The sequence below is a fragment of the Micrasema longulum genome, unplaced genomic scaffold (genome assembly GCF_059751315.1).
Source record: "Micrasema longulum isolate JH-2025_06_02 unplaced genomic scaffold, ASM5975131v1 h1tg000993l, whole genome shotgun sequence".
Taxonomy (NCBI): Eukaryota; Metazoa; Arthropoda; class Insecta; order Trichoptera; family Brachycentridae; genus Micrasema; species Micrasema longulum.
This window is the reverse complement of record NW_028278181.1, coordinates 578,249-605,202: the sequence shown is the minus strand read 5'-3', so window position 1 is coordinate 605,202 and position 26,954 is coordinate 578,249. Positions and strand designations below refer to the sequence as shown.

General features: G+C 32.7%; 1 protein-coding gene and 1 long non-coding RNA gene across 3 annotated transcripts in view; one reads left to right on the top strand and one right to left on the bottom strand.

The window, feature by feature from the left end:
- Positions 1 to 26,954, bottom strand: part of shep (RNA binding motif single stranded interacting protein alan shepard) — a 122,386-nt gene that overhangs the window by 74,730 nt on the left and 20,702 nt on the right. The gene's annotated exons all lie outside the window — the stretch shown is intronic.
- LOC148277708 (uncharacterized) lies at positions 3,993 to 9,232 on the top strand. Of its 2 annotated transcripts, none has more exons than XR_015823384.1 (2): positions 3,993 to 4,163; positions 8,856 to 9,232. It is a non-coding gene; the product is annotated as an uncharacterized LOC148277708 (long non-coding RNA). The 2 variants fall into 2 exon arrangements; XR_015823385.1 differs by lacking the exon at positions 3,993 to 4,163 and adding an exon at positions 6,523 to 7,013.

Sequence of the window (26,954 nt, the reverse complement as noted above, 5' to 3'; positions counted from 1 at the left end):
TATGTATCGCTATGATTTTTTAAAGCTTCGTGATTTTAGAATTATTCCGCCTGTGACGTCACAAGTTATTTTCGGCGAGTTCTGTTATTTGTTAACTGGCTTCCCGTAAAGCGAAAATCTATCACAACACTCTAGCATTGGTTGATTCGAAAGAAATCGTGACGCCGTTCGAAGTAGTTCGTTTGCATTAAAATATTTTGAATTTTTTTTTTTATACATTTTCGAGAAACTTCCATCTACAATTAAATGAACAATGTTTAAGTATGTCCAAATGCTTGCAGACTGGCTAGATTTCCAACTGTTTCATGCTCAAACATTGTTGAATTAACTACCTGGTAAAAGAAGGAGAAAAAAATTGGAAAATGAAAAATTGTTTTTAGGCGTTGCCTAGTAGGTCATTTGGTTCAGCCGGATGAATCTCACCTACATAATAAAGGTTTCAGCTTCTTTACTTCACAAAAGTCAACAGATGGAAGAGTTGAGGAAATGTGGATGTTTAAACATGGGCAGAATGGTGAATGTTACACAGTGTGTAAAATGGCCACTTAAACCAGCCAATGACAGGTCATAGGCCTGTTAATGCCTAGACTTCCATATTCCCTTATCAACAATGTTTTCCCTCTCTGTTGAAATAAATTTAAATACAATTAAATGCTCTAATTTTTACGGCGCGTAAGAAAATATTTTTGACATAGAATTTTCCGTAACACTGAACTCACTCGTTCTCAGAGGGCACATTTTTTTTATAAATCAAGTTTTTTGAAAAAAAACAAGTGAAATGTGTAATCGTTTTCAAGCTGTAAATAAAATAACTTATTTAATTTTTTTAGAAAAATAAATATTATCGTTCTTATTATTTACCCAAATACTCCTATTTTAGTGGCCATTTTCAACGAGTTGTAAATAACACACTATTAGAAAATGGTAATCAAGTTGGGTAGAGTGAGGTTCGACCTCAGACTGCTGAGCCGCGAGTCCGCAACAATAGCCACGGGACAACCACCCGATTCTCATTCAAGAAGAAAACGTTAAAAAACTATAAAGTTACGCCAAGGCATAGTGGTAGAATACGGATGGAAATACCATCCTTATTACAGTGGTAGAAAAAGGAAAGTATGTCCATTCTATTCTACCACTATAACTAGGCGTAACTTTATATCAAGTGTATAAAGTAAGGCTTTATGTGTTTGCTAGTCAACTTACAGTTTACATTATAAGACGCAGCGAGAGATAAAAAATTCTCATGTTTAAACATTTCCTCAGCCGGATTGGAGGGAAATTTGTGATTTCAATGAATTTATTCTACATAAACAGAACAGGCCAACCAACCAATGGAGTGAAGGTAGAAACAAGTTCAATGGCAAGAGCAAAAAACATTCGCATAAACATAAACTACGCAAATAAATCTCAATCCAGACTGGAAAGGTCAAGCACCCGATTTTCGCCTCTCTGCCCTTCTCGCAACACCCACACATTACATTAAAGGAGGCAGGATTAGTATTGCTGCATTAAATACTGATATCCTTTGTCACGAATCACAGCTCAGGACTCGGGACTCGACTCTAACAGGGTCCCCTTTAAAAATAAATATTATCCAAACGTAAAAATAAGTTTAACTCTACTTAACCTAACCTAACCTTGTCACTTTTGTTATTTTCCATCCCACTGCCTCCTTATGCTGTCGGCATTTTTTTTCTTTTGTTATCAAGAATACTGTTTTAAAGACTTCATATTTTGTTTTTTACTATCTTTTACACGCGACTTCACTTGCGTGGTATTAGAGAGAAATTAGTTAATGAATGGTTAGTTCTGACGTTTCACAATAAAAAAATTCCGATTGAATCATATGTTTTCTGGGATAAAAAGTAGCCTATATACCCACCTTTAATTTATCACTTCTTTTACTATGTTTTTTGTATGGTTTTTCTTTTTAATACGTACGTACTATGTTTTTAATACATTTTTGGTACATTCTTACTATGTTTCTTTCTATGTATTGTCTTTTTACTATGTATTTTACTTTATTTTTAACTATGTTTTATTACATTTTTTTACTATGTTATGTTCGTATGTTTTTTTAAACTATGTATATTATTATGTTTTTCACTATGTCCAATACCATTAATTTATTTTTCTATTATGTATTGATTACTGTTTCTTATATATATATTTGACTGCCTTAGTACGGGGTAAATAACCCTAGTTAGATAGTCAAAGCAACGTTTTATAATGTTATGTATATAATATGATAATAAATAAATTAAATAAATAAAACTATCGAAATGCAAAAAATACGACTATTCTTATTCTATGTCAACGTCGCATCGTTATTCTGTTTTCATATTAATTCATTTTTCCTCTTAAAATTTTCCCGAGGGAGTGTTATTTTTTTTCGGGATAAAGAGTATATTTTGATACTTATTAGCCCTTCAGTTATCCCTCTGCAATTAAGTGAATCAGTAGCTCCGTTACGACGTGAAAGAAGAATTCATTTTTACGCTAGCAATTTTCCCGAGGGAGCGGTTATTTTTCGGGATGAAAAGTAGCCTATTTTACTTCTCACCTCTCCGACTATGCCTATGTAAAAAAAATACGTCAATCGGTCGCTCCGTTGTGACGTGAAGGAAGCTCAAAAAAACAAACGAACACAACTTCAAAAGCATTAACTTTGTGGTCAAACATTTTAACTAATGTTAGTTAATATTAGTGTATAACCACTTACCGACTTTTTATGTCTACCGGTTTCGAGACGTACCCGTCTCTTTGTCAGGACACTCACTACACCACCATGCAAATACTAAAATACACTTTCAGCTTTACCATCACCGTAGTATACATAGTATTAACGAATAAGTACATTGGCGGGCTTATTGCCAAATGGCAAATTTTCAAACCAACCAACCAATAAAATAAAAATTAAAATTTTATAATTCAAGTTACAAAACATATTCAATAGAAAATAAAAATAAAGAAGCTAAAGATATGCAGGACGTTCTTTATACCCTGTCACATCCGAAACCACGATGATCAGTATGGGCAAGAAGACATATGTATTAGCATATTTAAAAAAAATATTTAGAAAAAATATTTTCTTTTGATTTAAAATATTTAAAAAAAACAAATGGTTGCTTACTTCTGCAGGGGAGAAGTGAGAGGAGCGCGGCGCAGTATCAGACTCCCCCCTCCCCTCTCCTCGTTTCTCCCCTGCAGAAGTAAGCAACCATTTGCTTTTTTTGACATTTCATTTTTAATAAATTTTATTCGTTCTAAAAAAATATTTTAATGTTCCAATATGTCTTCTCGCTCATACTGATCATCGTGGTTTCGGATGTGACAGGGTTTAATGAACACCTGTATAAAAATAGAAAATAATATATTTGTGTATAAATTATCTTAAATCAATACCATTACTCAATGGAAAAAAGAGTAAACAGAAAATATACATATTCCCTTCTCTAAAATGTTCTCCATCTCTGTTGTAATATAATTGTTTTTTTTGCTCCCTTCACTTTTCCCCAATAAACGTTTTGTTCGAACGCCTTTTCACGCCACTGTATGTTCTATTTTCCGTGCTTTTTTATTTTTATAATTTCTAAGTAAAATATTTTTTTTAAAAGCAAAATTATTTGACGATGCCCATTCGTGAACTGTTTACGCGATGACGCAAAGAAATGCCGATCGCTCACCGTCAGTAGTCGTTTGTAGTAGTAACTGTCAGAACCGCAGAAGTCGGAGGTAGAGTTCAAGGAACTGAAGTTCGCTCAGTTCGCTGACAGAAACGCGGTCGTTAGACGTTTGTTATTATTGTTTCATGCGGCGCATTAGCGATATGTGGGACAGCCAGTTCAAGGTCAGCGGCACGCGGCATCCCATTGGCCGCCGGGCCGGCAGTGGGGGGAGGGAGAGAGCGGGATTGGATCGGAATGTGCTGTCAGCTGATATCTGTCAAAAGGAACATGGGAACGCCGCGCCAGTGTAAGAGAATCGTTCAAATATTCAAATGTGAATTTAGAACGGAATGGTCTTGAAATGCAATTTCATTTAGTGAATCCATACTAATATTATAAATTCGAAAGCGTTTTTGTGTGTTTGTCGTGTTTCCTTCACGTCTCAACAAAACGGCTGTTTGACACATTTTTTTTTCCATAGGGATAGCCAGAGAGGTGAGAAATAAAACAAGATACTTATTTTTCATTCCGAATGACAAATAATAAGATAAAACAAAATATCATTCCTTCTCCGCAATAATGGTGCATAGGGCACTGCATTGGCATACAAATCGCAGCGTATCTTGATCAGTCTTACGTCTCAGGTGCCAGTCCGGGGACTATGAAATATTCTAGTGTAAAAACACATGTTTAAATAAATATTTCATGTCAGCCACATCGGGAATCGAACCCGAGACCTCTTGCATGGTAAGCAAATGCGCTGACCACTACACTACGAGGCCGAAAAAAATATATACATCATGTTATTTGTTTGTTGAATTTGGTCATGACATGTCTTTTTCGGCTTTCCTTTATTTCTGCATCCATCAACAATAGCATCGTAAATCTTTTTAGCCGTTCATTCGCTGTCCATTCGCTCTACATGTCCAAACCAACGCAGAACTCCTTTTTGATTTTGTCAATAATGCTTATCTCAGCCTTACATAATGTCCGGATCTTGACATTTGTGCATCTACAGTACATAGTTTTATCAGGCATTCGCCTGAGAGATCGCATTTTGCCAGCATTCAGCCTACTTTTATCCCCGTTTTTCCAAACCCAGACTCGCCTCCATCATCATCATTCTCTTTCTGCACCTAATGGTGCATAGGGCACTGCATCGGTATACCGATCGCAGCGTATCTTGATTATTTTTGTTACGCGAAAGTAAGATAATCAGTCTTATGATTCGGGTACTACTCCAAGGACTATGAAATATTATAGTGTGAAAACACCCTTTTTTAAATAAATATTTCATATCAACCGAATATGTCAATCGAAGCTAAACTGGCAGTGCACAACGGAGTTTTAGTCCCAACGTTATGTATGAAAGTGAAACATGGAACTGGCAGTGGAAGGATGAAAGCCGAGTGAACGCGGTTGAAATGCGATCTCTTAGACGAATGTATGGGAAATCAATGTATGACAGGGTTACGAATGATGAAATCAGGCGAGAGTGTTTATCTGAGTCAAGTATAATTGATAAGATTTAGAAAGGGTCTCTGAGATGGTTCGGTCACGTATAACGAATAGACGACGAAAGAATGGTAAAAACAAGTATATATGGCGAAAATGAACGGTAACCTGAGACGAGGATGACCAAGAAAGACGTGGCATGATCAGATAAACCAAAATCTTAAGTCTGGTCATGTCAAAAGCAGACAGAACCGAAGGGGCATGTATGACAAGATGTATAAATGTGGAAGAAGCTAGAAATGTATTCCAGGATAGACGTGTGTGGCGGTCCATTCTCTCTGCCTACCCCTACGGGAAAATGGCGTGATGGTAGTAGTAACAATGTTGCGAATCGAACGCGAGACCTCTTGCATGACAGGCAAAACGCTCTGACCATTACACAAAATCTTAAGTCTGGTCATGTCAAAAGCAGACAGAACCGAAGGGCATGTATCACAAGATGTATGAATGTGGAAGAAGCTAGGAATGTGTGCCAGGATAGACGTGTGTGGCGGTCCATTCTCTCTGCCTACCCCTACGGGAAAATGGCGTGATAGTAATAGTAGCTACGAACACCTATTTATCAAAATTCTCCGTCCTCACAATTTATTTAAACCGAAACACAAAAATAATAATGTATGCGTACATAACTAATTTGGACTAAATACAATAATTGATGTCAAACTTTCGATGTGTTCATTAAATCTATTTAGCGATAGCAAAGCATTGCCGGTTTCAGCTCATATATATATTTATATATATATATATATATCACTCAAATTACATACATTAATATTATTATTATAAATTAAATTTCTCTTTTGAAATTTTGTATTACTACTAAAATCGCTTTAATGAAATTTTATCGACTTATCTTGGTTTAAAATCTTCTCCTTATATTGCTTTTTCAAAGTTTAAAGATTACTTCCTGTACTTGTTATTCCTTCTTTATTTTTTCTTTTTTCTCTGCTGCCATTGGCATGTTTTTTACTTTTAAACTACTTTTAATTACTTATATTATATATGTTAATAAAATCAATATATTGCTGCTCTTACTATAATGTGTCATTAATTTTGAAGATGTTTTTTAAATTGACCTAAATTTAAATTTACTGTCTTATATTTCACTCAAAGATTCTTCTCATCGTTTCTTTGAATCCCTTAAAATAAATATGTGTTTATGTTTTTCCTTTTTTAAAAAAATGTTATTACTATTTTATTTTATTTTTACATCTGAGCATGTTTTTCATTGTTTTTCATTCTTTATTTCCATTCTTAATTCTTAATTACTCTTACAAATTTTCTTCATTTTTAATATTATTTCCATTTGTAAATACTCACTACAAACTACAAACCTTAAAATATATTTTTTTCACTTAAATTTTAATTTTTAAACAACTTTCATTTATGTTTTCTTTTTCCTTCTCTTTTTTATACTTTCATAATTAACCTTACATTTAATTGCTTTTTAATATGGAAACTTCACTGGTCCATTAGAATTAAGTCCAATTGTGTAAAATATTAAACTTTGTAACTGTACTGTATGTTTCCTGAATAAAAGAAAATAAATAAAATATATATAAATGAATGTAAAACGAACTCCGTCTCTTAACACGAGTTTTCTTTCTATTAGAGATAGAAACGCTATTATTAATTACGTATGTACGAAACATTTGTAATTTTAAACTTATTTTGCAAACAATTATTTCAGTATTAAAAAAAAAATCAGTATTCACTTATTCACTATCGCCTATTGCAAAAACAGATGTGCCAACACTGCTGTGCCAGAACGAGTGATTAATAATAGGGGAAATCAGTTAAAGATGACATACCCGATAAGGTGACATGCCGGTAATATATATCAAACCATTAAAGTTAGAACTTCGAAATACTGACATGCACGGCGGAGAACGCGCGCAAATGAGTTGTGTTGGTTGGATATTTCGTCGCTTTAGTTCGTTTTTGTCTAACATTCGTTCGTAACACAGTTCGAAATTGAGTTAAGTGGACAAGAGTTCTAAGGAAGCCTTTATTATTATACAATACAATGACAAGAAGGATACAATTATTATTATTATTATTTAAATCTTAAAATAGGGCAAACATATCATACATATTGTTATGTGTGTTCTAATAATAACATTGCAAATATATTTAATTTATAAATTGTTTATCACATATGTCTTGACCATTATTTTAAATTTTGATATGTTTTTTTCTTCATAATTTTTATTTTCCATTTCGTAATACTTTTTAATTGCTTTAAATAAAATTGAATTTTGTGACTTTGCCTTTTTCCTAAATGGAAGTCTAATTTTGTTCTTTTCTCTAGTATTGTGATTGTGTTCATGCTAGTTCCGATCAATTTTTTTCCAAAATTCTGTTTTTTTATTAGAATTTATAATTTTATGAACAAATATCATTGTATTGTAAAATATTCTTTGTTTATATGTTAATAATTTCATTTCATTTACCATCGACTTTACCCTCGTATATCTGTTTTTTTTCAAAATGATTCTAAAGGCTTTATTTTGTAATACAGTTAGTTTATCTATGTTTTCTTTGTTTGATAAAAATAAAATGCTACTACAGTAGTTAACGTGTGGTTCAATAATTGCTTTGTAAATAGTTTTGCAGGAGTCCTTATCAAAAAATCTTCTGATCCTTCCCAAAATTGATATTTTTTTTGCAATCTTATTTATTACCATCTTAGCGTTTTGGTGAAATGTAAGTTTTGAATCCAACATTACACCTAAATATTTAATTTCAGTGACTTCATTAAGTTTTTCATTTTCTATTACAATTGATGGTGTAATTTCTATTCTTTTGTTTTCTATATTCATATATTTAGTTTTGTTAACATTTAATTTTAATTTATTAATTTTTAGCCACAGTGATACACTATACACTACAATTTATAAATATAATATTTATATGTATGTATGTAAACATATATGTTAGTCTGCCTTAGCACGGGTCTTCTCCTACTAAGCATTACTTTATAATATATATTTAAAAAAAAAAATTAAAAAAATGGTAAAGGGGTAAAGTAATGGTCATTATTTATGCATATTTCGTAAAAAAAATATTAAAGCTCTATTTCTGCAGGTTTGTATTTTGGTCTGTTGGACAAAACAAACTGAGCTGATTTGTCAAAATCGCTCAGAAAATAAAGGTTTTTTTTTTGTTGATAAAAATAATATTTTTTTTTGCGTTCTTATGATTAAATATCTCAATTTTTGGGAGCATTTTCAACGAGTCGTAAACAACTCAGTATTAGAAAATGGTACAAAAAGTAGAGTGGGTTTCGAACCTCTGATCCATGAGTCCGTAACACTAGCCACGGGACCACAACCCGATTTGAATGCAATTGATTGTTGCTTATAATTTTTGGATGAATACCGTTTAGCAGGTTTGTAGTTCCGTAAGTTCGATTATATAATTAACTTCAGTGGATCTTATTCTCGGAGTGTTGTGAAGAAATAAGGCTCGTGTTAAGATTTTTGGATGAAAATAACATACATTTTGTTTCAATACATTTTTAAGTAAAAAAACATAGAGTAAAACAGTCTAAGATGACATACGAAAAAGATAAGGAGAATAGAAAAAATATCAAATTAGTTCCCGCAAATAAACTGTTGCGAAAGTCGTAATTGAAGATCCCATAAATTCTTATTTTGCTTCTGTTTTCAGTACAAAGATGGCCCAAGATGATGATCCACCATGCAATGATTTGTATAGCAAATACAAAACAAGAAGAACATTGAGTTCTTCGTCAATTATGTGCAAGATGGTGCCACACATTGTGTGCTGACATTCTGAAACAAAATCTGCGAATTATGGAAAGAAGAGTGGTAAATTATCACAGATGGATTTATGTCATCTTAACAACTTTAAAATGCTTAGCTTTTTTTTAATCACTGTAATTTCACTAAAAAAGAATTAGGGCGCTATAGTAATTGGACACGCTTTATTGATTGGACACTCTAAATCTAATAGTCATAAGTAAACGTAAGAATTTATCTTCACCATTGAATAGACACCTTTGTTGTGTGTTAATTCCTAAAATGAGCGCATTACATTTATTTATTTTTGACCATTAGATTTGGAATGTCAAATAACTGTAGCGTGTCCAATTACTATAGCACCCACCCTATATATTTTTTTATAAAGCCAAATAAATATAACTTATTAATAAAAATAATTTAACATAAATATTTTTCTCCTTTCAAAAAAGTATGTCATCTTACGCGGAATTCCCCTATTCATATTTGATTACACAGAAACTCTTAAATTGATAAAGTTTGATGTACCACAATGACGTACAAGCCAACAATTGATAGTTCGTGTTTGAAATAGACTACGATTCGACCAATACCTTATTTTAAAATAAAAAAATATCCGAAATAGGGGTAACACTGAGACATCATCCCCATTGGAATGTTTTTCTACTACCTACCTAATTTCATAGAGAAGCTTACCACACTCGTATCGGCAAGTTTAGTGAACAAGAAACTGACAAGGGTTGAAACTAATCTATTACATCCAGAAAAAAACAGTGCGCGGTTATCAGATCATTTTTAGGCGCAATAATAAAAAAAAGTAGGATTACTTGCCCATTTTCCAATGCGATAGAATGGTACCTGACGTAGGACGAGAATGGTCAAGAAAGAATTGACATAAGCAGGGCCCCGATTACAATGGGAAGTTAACACTTATCTTTAATTTTATCTACAAAATAAAATTAAGTTTTCGGTATGAAAAGCAGAATATGCATTCATTTTTTTATTTTAAACATGTTCAATAATAGGTTACCGATAAAGATACTTTAAATTTTCATGCTGATAATTCATTTTCGATTTTTTCTTTATAGACAGTCGAATATAACTGTGTTAACTTCCAATTGTCCCTGATCATGTTGTTAGTCAGTCGTTAGGTTTGTATAAATATTTTTTCTTGTTAAATATTTTGCCTTAAGACAGACGCAGGCTAAGAAGCCATAAAAGGTTAGTGAATTAGTAAACAGATGTTATTTGAAATCAATAAATTAATTTAATTAAATTAAATGTATCTAAAACATACAATTATACGAGAGCAATGTACTCGTATTCATAAAAAAAAAAATATTTTAAATTTAGACAATACTTTGTATACTTATTAATTCTTAGCTGTATTATTTTTATTTGTATCTATTGGTTCGTCAAATATCATTTTGTATGCTGTTTTTTTTGTATAGTTTTGATGTTAAATATATTTTTTCAAATAGTTCTTAAGGGAATATACTAAAATCATTCCGCGCTGCTAGAATAGTCAAAACGCAATAATATTACAATTTACATCATTACGATAATATCATTTCTATCGTCTATGCGTTCTGCGGCTGGTAGCTGATAGCTACCGCCTTGCAGCTGAAACTTTTACTCGAAACATTAATATCATTCATCATCAATATAACCTCGGTATTCCTTTAAATAGTAAACTCGACTATATCCAACACGTCAGGCATATTACGGGTGATGCGTTTAAAATTTTAGGTTTTAGGTTTAGGTTTTGTCACTAGAGTCACTAAAATGTTTAAAGATATAAATACCCTAAAAAAAAATATAATACGCATTTGTAAGAAGTCGGCTTAAGCATGCAACTTTAACTCTTGTGAGGCTGTGATGTCACACTAGTCGACATAAGACACAAGACTTGATATATCTCTTTTATTTTTTTAAATAATGAATTCGTATTTTTTGCAATCTTCAAATGGACAGTTTCAAACCCGATTTGGAAAGTAAAATTTGTATAACTATGCTAAATGTTTATACAAAAAATATTTATCCTTGCTACGCGAAGAATGAATGTCCGCTAATTCAGCAACACATCTATACAGATACCTTATACAAGAGAGAGCACGAAGATATAAGTCATAACAAGGGAGATAGAGACGCTGTTCTTCGGCGGGTGTTGTCTAAAACAGATTCAGTCTTTAGTCGGTTGATGACAGTGATAAGGGACGCACGCGCGTAACATGAGTGGCATTTGTGATTTTAATTTATTTTGCTGTAAAAAGGCTAAATTATATGCTTATTCGCATAAATTATTGAAAAGGAGTTATTAAACATAATGTTTCATGTTATTTTTTTTTCAAATGTCTGAACTTTAGAATATTCCGTCTTTTACTAGTGGTAACACGATGTTACATCACCGCGCGCAAAGGGATTATTTACCACAGTCTTCTAAGAGTTAATCTGGTCCCCATACTATGAAAGTCAGAAATATAAAATAGAAAAAGTCCAAAATAAATTATTGAAATTTCTATCATAAGGAAACAATTTCCAATTCAATAATTATAACGAAGTGAGAGTACATTTTAAAATAAACTTTTTGGATAATAGATGACAGATTGCTGACTTGATGTTTCTATTAAAGCTTTTAAATGGCATTACTGACAGCCCCAATTTACTTAATTTAATTCATTTCCATGTGCTTTTTGAACGTACCCGTCACACCACACCGATGTAAACACTAATGCAGCAAAAAATTCATGCATACATAGAATTTACAACTTGTATAATAATATTATCGGAGCCAATGCGAGTGATATATTCAACTTGAATAATAATAAATTCAAAAGGGAAATCAGCGACAGCATACAGCATAAATATTTTATATAGATGCTAATAAATAAATTATGTTTCAATCAAGAATGTTGTTTTATAAAGCTTTTATCAAACTATTTGATGTCACGAATGAACGGAAAGCGCTAACAACTATCACCTCAATATCAAATACATAGATGGCGCTCCAAACGCGCTAGCGAAAGCTTTCCTTGTTTCATGACATATATACAAAAACCAAAAATGTCACCGATATGGATATTCGCTAATAAGCGGAATGGGGAATGTTGTAGAGTATCTACATAAAAGTGGCCACTTGAACCCAACCTATGACAGGTCATAAGCCCTGTAAACGCTCGAATATCCATAATCTTGAAACAAAAAAAATTCTACCCATCTTCTGTAGTGATATAAATAAAAACTATCACCGTTTTAGTATACAAGAAATGCTGAAGAAATTAATGGAGTGCGGTTAAATCAAATAGTTGATTTGTGTATATGTATGTGTATAGTAGAGCCGACATTATTCGGCGGAATAACGGCCCTTCACCGCCACCGATTGGAAATAAACCCGTATACAGCAGCGCCACTAATTTCAAATGATAATTCCATTCAAATCACGCAAACTCGACGTGAAGGCGACACCTTTCAGAGGAGGTGAGGCTTCTCAAGTATTCCGGGCGAGTACCGAAAACAGTTGTCACTGTCTTGATATAATATTACAACAGATGTGGAGAATATTTTTGAGAAGGGAGTACGGAAGTTGTATAGTTGTATAATAATTCCCCCACTATGCCTCACTTTCGCCGCGCGCATTCGTGACGTCGCCGCGTAATGTTGCACGATGGGAAAATATATAATCATAACACAAATGTAAGGTAAAAAAAAAAAAAGCAATGTGTTAATTTCTCTAAAATTTTATTGTGCACGGGGAAATAATGATTTACACAACAGAGTATCTACTCTTTTCCCCTTTTCATATCTATGAAAAGGGTCATTGAATAAGAGTTATTGAATTAACGAACTTTGAACTTAAAATATAAAACAAATTTCATTTTACATAAAACGGATATTTTTTTATCATGTTAAATAATATTTGATGTTTTAAAGATAATGTCGGTCTAATGTCCACGATAGAGTTGTTTAATCCGAGATCCAATTTTCATTAGTGCTCTCATTAGATGAGCAAAGTAGGGTAAAAAAAATACTACCCTGGCAACACCAGCGAAATGTTCATTTTGTTTCTTCGACAATCTGACAGATGGAAAAATAATTAAATTTTAAAGTTATGCATTTGTTACATACACATTCATTTGCTAATTACCGTGAAATGTGATTGCATCCAGTTTCTTTAAGATCCTAGCAGTATTTCCACACTTTAAAGTGTCAAATCAGGAGTTGCGTACTGAGCGACGTCTACAAAGAAACTAATGGGTCGAAAAGTTAACCTACTCATTTATAAGTAGTTCAGTCGCCTTATGTTTGATGTGCGTATGCGGTTTCTGAACTATTCCTTATTCTATGGTCACATAGTAAATAACAAATAATTGAGATTTACGCAACAATGATTGTTTATATTCTGCAAATATCATGGTTAAATTTTAGTATCAGATTGATTCTAGGCAGTGATGATGCACGCTTTTAAAAAAAATAAAACCAACAAATCACAGTTTGAGAGCGTGCGTCAGAAGGAATAATTGGTGCGAGCCCCGAAGAACGTGAAAGTATGCGGGTCCTACTCCACACTGATTCATGAACAAAAAGTCACAACCGCCAATTGAGTTATGTCACTAATAAATCGATTCCCCGGGCCGATTCTTACATATTTACATGTCGCGGGTATACTGCGGGAATTCGCCAAGTCAAAAACATCACATTTACTTACATACGTTATTTACATACGCATTACAGACCATGGCCCTTACAAAAAGAGTGATGGAAAGCTCAAATGCACACAGCGATACATTCTGGTATTTTACTGCGCCTTTTAGTAAAATTACGTAATTTTACATCCATTCCTATAACTTTTAACCAGTGTATATTATAATATAAAAATAATTTAATATTACATAATGCTACTTCAGGTTAGCCTACTTAACAAGGCATCAAGTTCTCGTCGTCTTAGACCTCCGCTGCCTATCTAGTTGGTAATTTATGTGACAACTAGGAGATGCGATCCTGGCTTGTGAGGATGCACAGGAGCTAGCAGCCGACCGAGATGCCTGGAGGATCTTTGTGAACACCATATGCGCCAACTAGGTAGCGGACATCGAATAATGATGATGACTGTTGGTAGGTCAACTATCAAATAATTAGTAAAAAGTTAGTGCAAATACCGCTTTTTTGCTATTTTGATAAAATGTATTTGATGTTCAAACGTGTATCTTGGATAGTATTGGTCCAACGAAAAAAAAAGTTATTACGATTTTTAAGTAAATTTTTATTTTCTTTAACTTTCGTATATTTTTTTTCTATAAAGTCTACAGGGACGTAATTATACACAAAAAGCTGATTTTAAGCACCATTTTTTTTAAATCGCGGCATGAGAGGTGATCGTTCAAGGTCACAAACTGAATGTTTCGCTCAGGACCCTATGTCCACTGATCCTGTTAAGTTTCCAAACATTACAACCTTTTTTATTTAAAAAAAGTGAAAAAAGTACATACCGAATGACCTTGAACGTCCCATACTTATAATGAATCTCGACAACCACCCGGTGGATTTATACCTGTTTTCGCAGTCATGTAAAGTGTCATAAAACAAAGCTACTCATATTTGTAATATCTTTGAAAAATAAAAATTAGTACGTCAAATTCGTTTCTTACCGAAAAATACCGTAAATTACGGTATTTTACCGCGCCTTTTGGTAAAATTACGTAATTTTACATCCATAAACAGGACTGAAGTGGCAATGGGCAGGAAATGTTGCGAGACAAGACCCCACAAGGTGGATCCCTGAAATTTTTAGATGGAGACCTCGGGAGAATAAGAGAGGCGTCGAAAGACCTCAAAAAAGATGGTCCGACGACATAGCCGCTGTGGGGGATAGAAATTGGCTGCATGCAGCAACCGACTGAAATAAATGGAAGGATACGGAAGAGACCTTTATCCAGCAGTGGAAGACAGAAGGCTGAAGAAGAATATGCTATTTACGGATTCAACGATACGCTCTTCTGCCAAATATCGACGATACCAATAACGATACGAAAAGTGAATTTGAGAGAAGGTATAGTAAACCGTATAAGGCAAAAAACTAATTTTTATTTTTATTATTTGATGTGAAAATTATACGTAAACAATTACCCAGTTTTTTGGTTATCGTGTAATACCCATTTTTATTTCAGAATACAAGAAAATTTTTAAAAAAATTAGATAATTGAGAAATGTCACATACTAAAAATAATGATAAAATTATATGAAGTGGATTCAGAATAACTAATTAAATTTAAATAATATGTTGTGGAGAAATGTTTTGATATATATCTTTAAAAAAGAAAATATATTAAAAATATGTCACCAGAAAAACGCGACATGTTTGGCCTTGATAATTGTGACCTCAAGATTCGTGACTATTAAAAATATTTTTTATGCTATCTACTAATAAGCAGTAAAAAAATGTTTTTTACTTGATAGTCATTCATAGACCATAATTAATTTAAAATAGTAAAGAAAAAATCGCGATATTTAAAATTTGGTATGGCATCCAAAAAAAAATTGGATTTAATTCGTCGTAATACGTCTTAATTCTAATTGATTTTTAATTACATGACTTTTTTGGTATACATAAAAATCCCCAATACTTGTTAAATACCCCCATAAACTATGTATAATCAAAGAGCAATTATTGTTACCTTATCAAATTGTAATATGAAATTCTACCAATTATCTGCATACACAATAAATCGCTATATTTTCCTATTGTGCATTTAATCACCATGGTACGACCATGAGAGATATTACGTTGTTCACAGAATTTGATAATTTAATTACACAATTTATTAAGTAGAATTAGTGTTCCTTTCTTTACAAAATAAAACATGTTAAATGAGTAATGATTTTAATTCATATTTCTAATGTATACATGCACACGCAATAAACTACATAAAAATATGGTCCAAATGAGAAGTTCAGTGGTGTTTAAAAAAACAATATTTGTTAATAGACTATTAAACTGAGCAAAATTTTATTTTTTTAATTTTTATATATCGTATTATCAGCGCTAGGATTTTTTAAAGTTTTGTATTTCTTAAATAACTCCGCTTATAACGTCAGAGGTTCATTTCCGCTTATTCTCATTCAGTTCTTCCCATTGGTCCAGAAGCGACAAGCGGACCGGAAATCTTCCATAGCTCTCAGATCATAGGTTGATTCACATGAACCAGTGACGTCATTCAAGTAGTGCGTTTTTGATAAAATATTTTTTATTATTTTTTCCGTACATTTTCAAGAAACTTTGTTTATAATTTAATGCTTTAATTTTTACTCCGCGCAAGAAAACATTTTTGTATCCAATTTCCCGTAGGGCTGAAGTTCCTCACTGACCCATGCATAGTGGCGACGTAATATTTTTTGACGACTGTAGTAATGGTTAAGAATGTGGGTCAAAGACCGTGATAAGTTATGGTTTAATTAACAAATGTAAATATTTTGGCTTCGTTACTAAATAACATAACTAATAATACCAGAAGTGTGGAGATGTTATAAATGACTCCAGCTAAAGAGGTTAATGACTGCTTTCCTTAATGAAATTGGTCGCGGAGAGTGAGAGGTTGATGATAGCTTATAAACGCCCAATAATTTATTTTCTACTTTGGAATTACTATTTTTGGTTAATCTGTATAAAAAGTTTTTTTTTATTGGCAAAATTTTTTTTTTCGTACATATCGTGTTTTTGTCCAGTAAAAAAATATTTTTTTTACCGTCAGAACAAATTTATCTACCCTAGTTAGACAGTCAAAGTAACTTAATTTAATATATTACAAAAGAGATGAAAAACGTTTTATAGTAGGGATTATAGAAGTCTAGGCATTTACAGGGCTTATGAAGTGTTATTCGCTGGTTTAGGTGCCCACTTTACACACCGTGTAACAATCTTAGAGTAATAACCTAATAGAGTCGCCTATATGGAGAAAAACCATTCTACGATTATTGACCATGCCGTTAGCTACAGATTACGGCAATACAACGAGCCGTACGTATTCGGGTAGAGAATTGCAAGCGCTAACCCAAACCGTCCATTACACGTGTGTTGTTAAACTTAAACCAAACCACAAATTTGGAACCCTTTTTTTATGCAATAGAGCTTAAGGACATCTCAAGAGAATTATTACTCTGAGGTAACTAACATTCATCATTCTATCCATGTTTGAACATCCATATTCCTACGATTCTTCTAACTGACGATCTTTGTAAAGTTAAAGAGCTGAAACCTTTATTGATACAGGTGACATTCTAACCGAAATATTTCACCTACATACTATGCATCTAGGCAACGCCCATTTTTCGGCAACGGCAATTTTTCGATTTTGCGTCAATAAAGGTTTCAACCTTTTATGTACAAAAATATCAACAGATAAAATAATATAAGAAATATGACAGACAGAATGGTAAATGTTACACCGTGTGTTAAATGGCCACTTAAGCCAGCCAATGACATGTCATAGGCCTTGTAAATATCTAGACTTCTGTAAAGTGTTCTTCATCTCCGATATAATATATTAATAAATATTCTAGTGCAAAAACGCTTTTTATAAATATTCCGAATCGATCCCAAGACCTCTCGCATAGTAGGCAAACGAACTAACCATTGGACCACGAGGCGAGCAAATGTTTTTCCTTTTTATTTTTCTATAGTATCTGCACAATTAAATCCAATGTCTCATATGGGCGAATGGACAGATTTACACAGAATCAGGGTGATTTAATCAATGCACCGCTTGAATTTCGAACGACGCTGACGGCACGCCCCTCTCATTGATGTGATTGGCGGGCAACATGCGGGCCCCGCTGACGTCACAGCTTGTCGGTCACGTGACTTTGACATTTCTGATAAGGTTTTACTGAGATAACGCGCATGCGTGCAACGTTTCCTGACAGCTGACAAAATCTCAACCAATATTCTTGTAAAAACAAAAACTTACTTAAAATAATATATGTTTATGTTTTCAACTACTAAACAAGTAAAAATACCTAATTAAAAGGCGTAAATATTATAATGTATTAACAATAAAGAATAATGAAATAAATAAAAACAAAGTAAAATTGGGTTTAAAAATCTTTTTCTTAAATTCTAAGTTTAGTGTGAAAAAAAAAATTTAAAAAAAATGGGGTAGCCAAACAATTTAAAACAGTGTCAAAAAAGTGTTTGTTTATTATTTTTTATATATTTCGGTATGAAAAGAGACTTGATTTACTTGAATTAAATAATTTTAAACTTTTATTTTATTGATATACTCGTATTTATGATTTATTTTTTATTTTTATGTAAATAGTATTATATTGTGTTACCAAAATGTTTAAAGAGAGAAATCCCTGCAAAAAAACTGCCTTTGCAGTTTGGCGGGAATTTAAAAATTGTTTAGAAGAACGCTTATGTGAAAAAAAATTCAATAAATAAAAAAAAAATGAGTTGTGTCCGCTTTTATATAAATTTAAAAATTAGCACCAAAAGTAAACAAATGATAAAATAAATGTGTCCGTTTTTTTCCAAATGAACAAAAGAACAAATTACAATAAATTAGTTAATAATGTATTTATCAACATATTACAACATACAACACAGACAAAGAACTTTATTCCTTTTTCCTTTTTCCCATTGAGTAATAGTTTTGATTTAAGGTTTTTTATAAACAAATACGTTTATTTCTATTTTATATATGTTTAGCTTTTTAATCTTTATTTTCTATTGAATATGTTATGTAACTTGAATTATAAAAATAAAACTATAATTTTATTGGTTGGTTGGAAGAAATTTCCATTTGGCAATAAGCCCGCCAATGTACAAATAACATTATGTACAAAAAGTTAAATAAATCTACTTCAATACTTTATTATTTTTTTAAAAAAACGTTTACTAATTTACTAACATATCTCCATGTTTACCTCAAAATCGAAATTTTCGATATAAAGGTTTATATCACCGTTGCTTTGGGGTAGCGATATGTCCATTGGACACTAAGCGCATAGACAGTAAAACGTTACTCTCTGGTCACCAGAGTATCATATATCATTAATGCCAATCTATTAGGGATTTTATAAACCTGAAGATTGGCTTATTAAGGCTGTACTCTAATAAAAAGTAAGGAAATCATATAATTTAACTATTTCACGATGGCGTTTTTTCAAAATCGTACCATTGAAACAATTAAATAAATATACATGAGATAAAAACAAAAAAAGAATCCTTCAGTTCTTTGGACACATTTCCAGGTGGAACTCTGATAGTTGGGAGAAAACTATCCTCCTGGGAAGTGTCGAAGGGACAAGGTCGCGTGGACGTCAACCGACAAGATGGAGCACGGCTATGTTACTAAATTATCAGAACTATCACTGATCTACAGAACAGCACGAGACCGTTCCAAATGGAGCCACAGATGCGCCATGCCTGGAGTCGGGCGTGATCACCATCTTTAGACGTGAGGTATGAATTCAAGAGAGAGAGATAAAAACAATGCTTTTTTAATTAAATAATAAGTATTTGTGATAAAAAATATACTTAAAAATTTCATGAAAGTAACTAAAATATTATTACTTTTTGACCTGCAGATGTCGCTTATTGATAGTTAGACTAAACTCAAAAACTTAACTCGTATTAAAGGGAAGTATTCAAGTATTTTTTTAATGACTCAATTTTGAAAAAAACGACGTTTTACAATAGCGAAATTACGATTTTCTAACTTTTTATGTGATGCGTGACATACATATGAATTGACAATACAAGTAGGTTTGAAGGAATGATGTTGAATGTTGTGTTCCGAGTCATTCGCTTCCCTCAGAACCTAATAAGATTAAAAGTCTTTTAGATTACGAACGTCATAAAGAGGAGGTTGTTATGTTAGCGTGAGAAATATCAATTTTAATAGAATAGAACCGTATATAATATACGACGCTATTCTAGACGTAAGTACGAAATAGTGCGTGTGAAACGTTTCCGATTTTTACCAGTTACATAGGAACATTCTTGGTAGCTGCTAACCGTTGCTACTACGCGCTTCAAAAATAATGACGATTCAAACTTGTACGAAAAAACACTGTACAAAATTCTAATTTAACCAATCCTAACATGCCTCCGAAACCTGGATTATGACAAAGAATATTAAGGGAACCATTACAGCTTTCGAAAGAAGAATTCTCAGAGTTATCTATAGCTCTGTGAGAGAAAACAACCATTGGCGTCGTCGCTACGATAGACTGCTATACGATATCTACCGAGCGTCCGATCTAATCAACTCCATTAAAGTGGGACGCTTGAGGTGGGCTAGCCATATAATTAGAATGGACGACGAAACCCCCATAAAACACCTAACTCCCTCTGTAACAAGGGACAACGAAGAACAGGGGGCCCAAAATGCGATGGATGGACTGCGTCAGCGCAGATATGACAATGTTGGAAGTGAGAAACGGAGAGGAAGGACAGCATACCGGCAAGAGTGAAGGAGACTCCTGGATTCAGCTAAGGCCCACCCAGGGCTGTCGAGCTTAAGATGATGATTCTTGATAACTATTTCCCGAACATAAGTTACCCACGCTTAAATATGTTTTTTAATGATCTGCGAGTAAAAATAACCAAAATTTAATTGGTAAATTGACTTTTCCAGCACAGGAAACAAAATCTAATGATAATGAATCAAATTTATGATTTTAAATATTGGTGAGACTCACTCGGAAATCAAAGCTCACTGCGCATGACTAACTGTCGTGTGAAGGACATTGAAGAAGGTGAATCATAAATTCGCCGTGCGTAAACAACACAATGACCAAAACATCTAATACACCATACGATTACCAAGCGAGGATGTCATATTAATGACAGTAAGGATGATAGAAAATGACCCCAACTCCCCACTCGGAAGTAATGAAAATACTATGGACAACAACAATTATACCTCGAATTCATTCATTAGACGTAGTAGAAATTATAACGGACTCAGTATTGATGACATTTTTAACTGCACGTTGCATTTGTACAGAAAATTTCTTCATGGGGTCGATTATTTGGGATAGTTGCTGAATGTACATCTTGAGTGGTTTATGCTATGTATATGTGCCGCATGTAATGTATATGTTTGTGTATGTTTTATATGTGCGTTCATGTGTGTGCGTGGATGGCTCGGAGTGTACATTCGGTATTTTTATTCATTTTAATTTATTACCTCCATGGAAAACGCAAATGTCAACAATTATCCTTTTCTCACTTAAAATTCTTATTTATTTTTTATTTTTTGTCACATTTAATGTTTATATCTTTTTAATTTATGAAAACTTAATTGGTCTTTTTATGTTAACAAATTGTTGTTTTTAGTACTTATTTTGTATGACTGTATGTTTTCTAAATAAAATAAATAAAAAAAAACTACTATAAAAGTGGTAGCACCCTCGGGGGCTTTAGGTACCATCAGTAGTAGATCAGTTCACCAGGTCGGACGGTTACATTACTGATTCTGTATTACGTTTTCAAGAAGGACTGATTCCGCTTATTTTCATCAAATTCAAAATCACGCAACTCGGCGTATCATGTTGGATATGAGATGTCTCGGTAAAATTGTTGACCTAATCGATAGCCCAGAAATTGTTAGAAGCATTTCATATCGAGTCCCTGGCCGTAGAACTCATCATTCTGTACTCTTCGATATTCTAAGCTCACAGACTAATTATACGAAGAATAGCACTCTTTGCAGAATACAGACTACCTATGATCACAGTTTTTTGTGACATCGACATATTACACTGTAAATACCTACTATAGTTTTATCAGATCTGTTAAAGACATTTAAAATTTATCTTCTGCTTAAATTTTAAATTTTACTATTATAAACATCTACTACCTGTATTTAATGAATTATTTATTTATTTATTTAGTTAGTTCTATGTAACATAGTCTAATATATATTTACAACACAATATTTACATCTATACTTATTCTAACATTATTTATCACTATTATACACATAGTATCCTAATTTATAATATTAACTGTTTCATATGTACATTTTCATTAATTATATTCACTATTTACACTATTTACTACCTAATATTTTTCACATATATACTTTTTACATTTAATTTTAAATATATTTACATTAATTTCATTTTTTATGCTTTCTGGCATTTCTTCAAATAGTTTTATTCCCTTGTACATAAGGCAGTTCTGGGACATTGCTTTTGATTTCTTTTCCAGTCTTATATTTTTAGATCCTCTTGTTGCATAGTTATGAAAGAACTCATTATTTTTTAGTTTATTTTGAAAATATCTCGGAACTATTCCTTCAATAATTTTGTTTATTTCATTGGCAACATTGAATTTGATTCTTTGATCAATTGTCATGATATCTAGAAGTTAAATCATTTTTTTTATTATTTGTTCGTCTCCCACATCTTAATATTATCCTCATCGCTTTGTTTTGTATTATTTGGAGTATTTTTAGATCTCCTTCATTACTTGAATATAAAATACTGGAGCAATAATCAATGTGGGGAACGATAATACTTTTAAATATATAAATATATATTGTTAGTTGTGAATTTTTTAGTGATAAATATAAATGTTCATGGAAGCAGAGAGAGAGAGAGAGAGAGAGAGAGAGAGAGGAGGAAGGAAGAATTGGAACCATACCATGTCTTCTCTCTTTTTGTGCTTTTTATTTAATTTACATAATATTTCTTTTTTGGGTTTAATTTTTTCCCCTCTCCTTTTATAAGTATTCATAATAAATTAATTTAAAATCTGTAATTAATCATACTTTTAAAAATTGTTTTCTTGTACCTTGAATATGTTAAAAAGACTATATGATATCCATAATTAATAAAAAAAAAAATACGCTATTCAAGATGCAATCAATACACATCAGAGCATAATGCCGTTTTCTTCTGTCATCTCCAACTGGCGTGGAAGCTTCTTGCATCAACAAGCATAAAAAAACACATATTTAATTGTTTAAATATGTAGGTTTTTATTTTATTCTAGCACCTATACGAATGTGTATTTGTAAACGTATTTAGATTTTTTTACAGAATTAATTAATTTGAATTGTTTAATGCTTGGCCATAGTGGCGATGCGTTTGCGGTGCGCCCGCGCGTACCATGGACACTGCACTTGTTTACCATATGTTTGAATCCATCGCGTCTTTTTTTCATACAAATATTTTTTTAACAAATTACAACAGGGAATGAGAATACCTTAAAGAAGGGAATATGAAAGTCTAGGCATTTACAGGGCTTTAAAAATTGGAAAATTGTTTCCAGGCGTTGCCTAGTATGTGAAATAATTTAGTCAAATGAATCTCTTCACACCAATAAAGGTTTCAGCTCTTTAACTTCACTAAAATCAACAAATTGAAGAATTGAAGAAATATGGATGTTCAAACATAGGCAAAAGGGTGAAAAAGTGAAGTAAAGTGGCCACTTAAATCAGCCATTGACAGGTTATAAGCCCTGTAAATGCCTAGACTTCCATATTCCCTTCTTTAAGGTATTTTCATTCTCTGTTGTAATTTGTGAATCTTAACGACTCCCGAGGGGGTGAAATCCAGTCTTTTGTCTCCAAACGTTTGGACAAACTCAAATATTGTAATATATTAGGAATTCTGCTAGCTAGCAATTATTTTTAATCCAATGTAAAATTGTAAGCTATGTATCTTGGAATGTCTGGATAGTTATGTAAAAGACATAATTTCATTATTAACATAACATTAATGTTACCCCTATCGATAATAATATCGATATATCACATCTTACAGTCTCTCCTTGTAATAGTTATTGAAGACCTCTCATCGTGCAAAAAAACGAGTAATGTATTGATGTATAGAGAAATAAAACTTTTTTTACAATTTTTAATTAAGTCTATGAAATACAGTAGTGTAAACTGCACTTGTAACTTGCACTCATTAGTAGCATAAAAAATATTTTTATATTTATAATTTTGAATTCCCGCGAAAACGGTTCATTGCATTGGCCACGCCCCTCACGCGTCACGATTCGCTTAAATTTAGATTTATTTTTTGACCGTTTGAATTTAAACAAAACATCGCCACGAATCTTGACGTCACAATTGTCCAGGCTAAACATGCCGCGTTTTTGTAAAGGCATATTTTTTAACAATTTTATACAAAAAATTATGTATGAAAACATTTCTCCATAATGATTTCGAAAATACAATGAATTTTTCTACATCCATTTCATTTCTAAAGAAAGTATCTACTGCTATACTTATTTAAAGCTTGGTGCCATTTACATATTAAAACAGCAACGTTGACGAACGATCTGCATACAGGAAAGACAAACGTGAAAGAATCGGCTAATTTTTCTGCATTGAATATTTTTTTTAAATCATTAAGTAATAGCCACATCGTAAAAGGTTCCGTTCTCACCGGTACTCGAGGACTCATGGGGTAGGGATATCTCCACACTTTAGTGCGACGTGTCGGATCAATCGCCGGGCAATGCCGATTATCCGTCGGTGTACGCGGATATGACGTCACGACCTGAAAAGGCGTTGAAGCAAGAGGGAGGGGAGAAGACTGTGATATATTAAATAGCTGAAAATTTTGTTTATCAATATCATCACCTTTCCACACCTCACAGTGCATAGGGCACTGAATTGGTACACCAATCACAGCGTATCTCGATCATTTTTGTTACATGAAGGCAAGATTATCAGTACGACAACTAAATATTCCAGTGAAAAAACTACAACTACTACCATCACGCCATTTCCCCGTAGGGGTAGGCAGAGGGAATGGGCCGCCACACACGTCTATCTAGGCATACATTCCTAGCTTCTTCCACATTCATAAATCTTGTCATTCATGCCCTTCGCTTTTGACATGACCAGACTTAAGATTTTGGTTTATCTGATCATGCCACGTCTTTCTTGGTCGTCCTCGTCTCACGTTGCCGTTCATTTTTGCCATATATACTTGTTTTACCATTCTTTCGTCGTCCATACGTTCTACGTGACCAAACCATCTCAGAGACCCTTTCTTAATCTTATCAATTATACTTGACTCAGATTTACACTCCCGCCTGATTTCGTCATTCGTAACCCTGTCATACATTGATTTCCCACACATTCGTCTAAAAGATCGCATTTCAACCGCTTTCACTCGGCTAAAACGACATTTAAAAAAAATATTTCATATCAACCATGTTGGGAATCGAAAGCGAGAGCTCTTGCATGGTAGGCAAACGCGCTGACCATTACACCACGAGGCTGACAACGACACGAGGCAGTGTTTATCAACATGAGTGTCTGGAAAATAAAAATAGGGAAATATCACATACTACAAATACCGAAAAAAATATCTGAAATGGATTTAGAATTAAATAATTGATTATGTTTCAAAATCAATTATTGTGGAGATATGTAGATTTTTCCATTATGATTTAAATGTCAACACTGATCACTGGTCGATTCCTTTTAAAACGAATAATTCCGAAAACGACCACTTCGAACGCCACATGTCTAATGTAATTCATGATATGTCAACGGTATCCTATCTTAGAAAAATAGTCCTTCCGAAATAATGTTCGAAGTACTAGTTTCCAAATAGAGAATCGTCAAAAAATATTTGTAATCTGCAAGCTTGTTTTAGTACTAAAAAACTTGACTGGGTTAAAGATGTAAAATATAGTGTACTTTTTTGTATGCAGGCATAAGCTGAGGTAATCGGCTAGTTTTATCGTTCACTGAGAACGGGTTGGGCGCTGGGCGCTGGGCGCTGGGCGCACTTCAAAGTTTTTTTTTGTTGGAAGATATAAACGGTGGTGGTGATTTATAATAAATTCCAAGTATTTTATTTATTTCACCATAAACATAGTTACCATAATTTGTAATGGTAAGCTGGACACAATCAAAATTGTTATCGTTTTGCAATTTTAGACGGTTGACTCAGAATACAGGTCCAGATGAATCTACAAATTTACCTAAACTCCAAACTCTCCAAACTCGAAGGAACATGGCTGACGCCATTTTTATGTATAAAACTTTGAATAACATGATAGATTGCCCTAAGATTCTATCACTTATTAATTTTAGAGTCCCAGTAACGCAGACCAGAAACCAATCTCTTTTTAAAATTTCTAAATGTTCCACTAAATCTTTTCAAAATTCATTTGTAAATAGAACCTGCAATATGTGTAATCAGAAATTAAATTGTGTTGATATTAATAACATATCTTTAACTTCCTTTAAACGTGAAATTTCCAAAAATAATTCAAGTTATAATGTTGCGCCTTGAATCCGCAGCCTATATTATGCAGGTTATGTGCAGTTCTGTATGCAGGCACATTATAAATGTACACTGTGTGGTCAACTATATTTGTATTATATATTATAATGTGCAACTGTGTGACCAATATTCAAAAGTAGATATATTTTGAATAATATGTATTACATTTACATTTCTAGTAATAATATAAGTTTTGTATGATTAGTTATTTTATGTTATGTATAATTTTTATGTGACAACATTTACAATAACAATATTATGTGGAAGCCTCTAATTGGACTTTATGATATTCATTTATAGTATAATTGTATCTTATAAATGTATAAATGTCTGTTGGCTTTCCAATGAAATAAAATAAAATAAAATAAAATAAAAATAAAATAATCGCTTATTTAAACAATTCGCCCTTGTCCCTTATGCTCCTTCGGGTCGCAGATATAGATATGTTGCAATAAACCCAACATTCGATGATATTTCTGCGTGTTTATAAAATACTGAATAAATTTCTTAGAAATGAATGTAACACTGAAAGAGGTATACAGACTGACGTCGACTGATGAATTTTAGCGATATTAAAAAAAAATCTGCATGTGAATAGGGGATGATTTGGGTTTTAATGTAAAAAAAAGATCGATCGGTTTTCTCAAGCGTTGTAATGGCCCAAAGTAACGACCCTGGGGAATAATTAATTACTATAATAATTTTGTTGCCATTAAAGATAAACAAGGGAGATTTAATACGC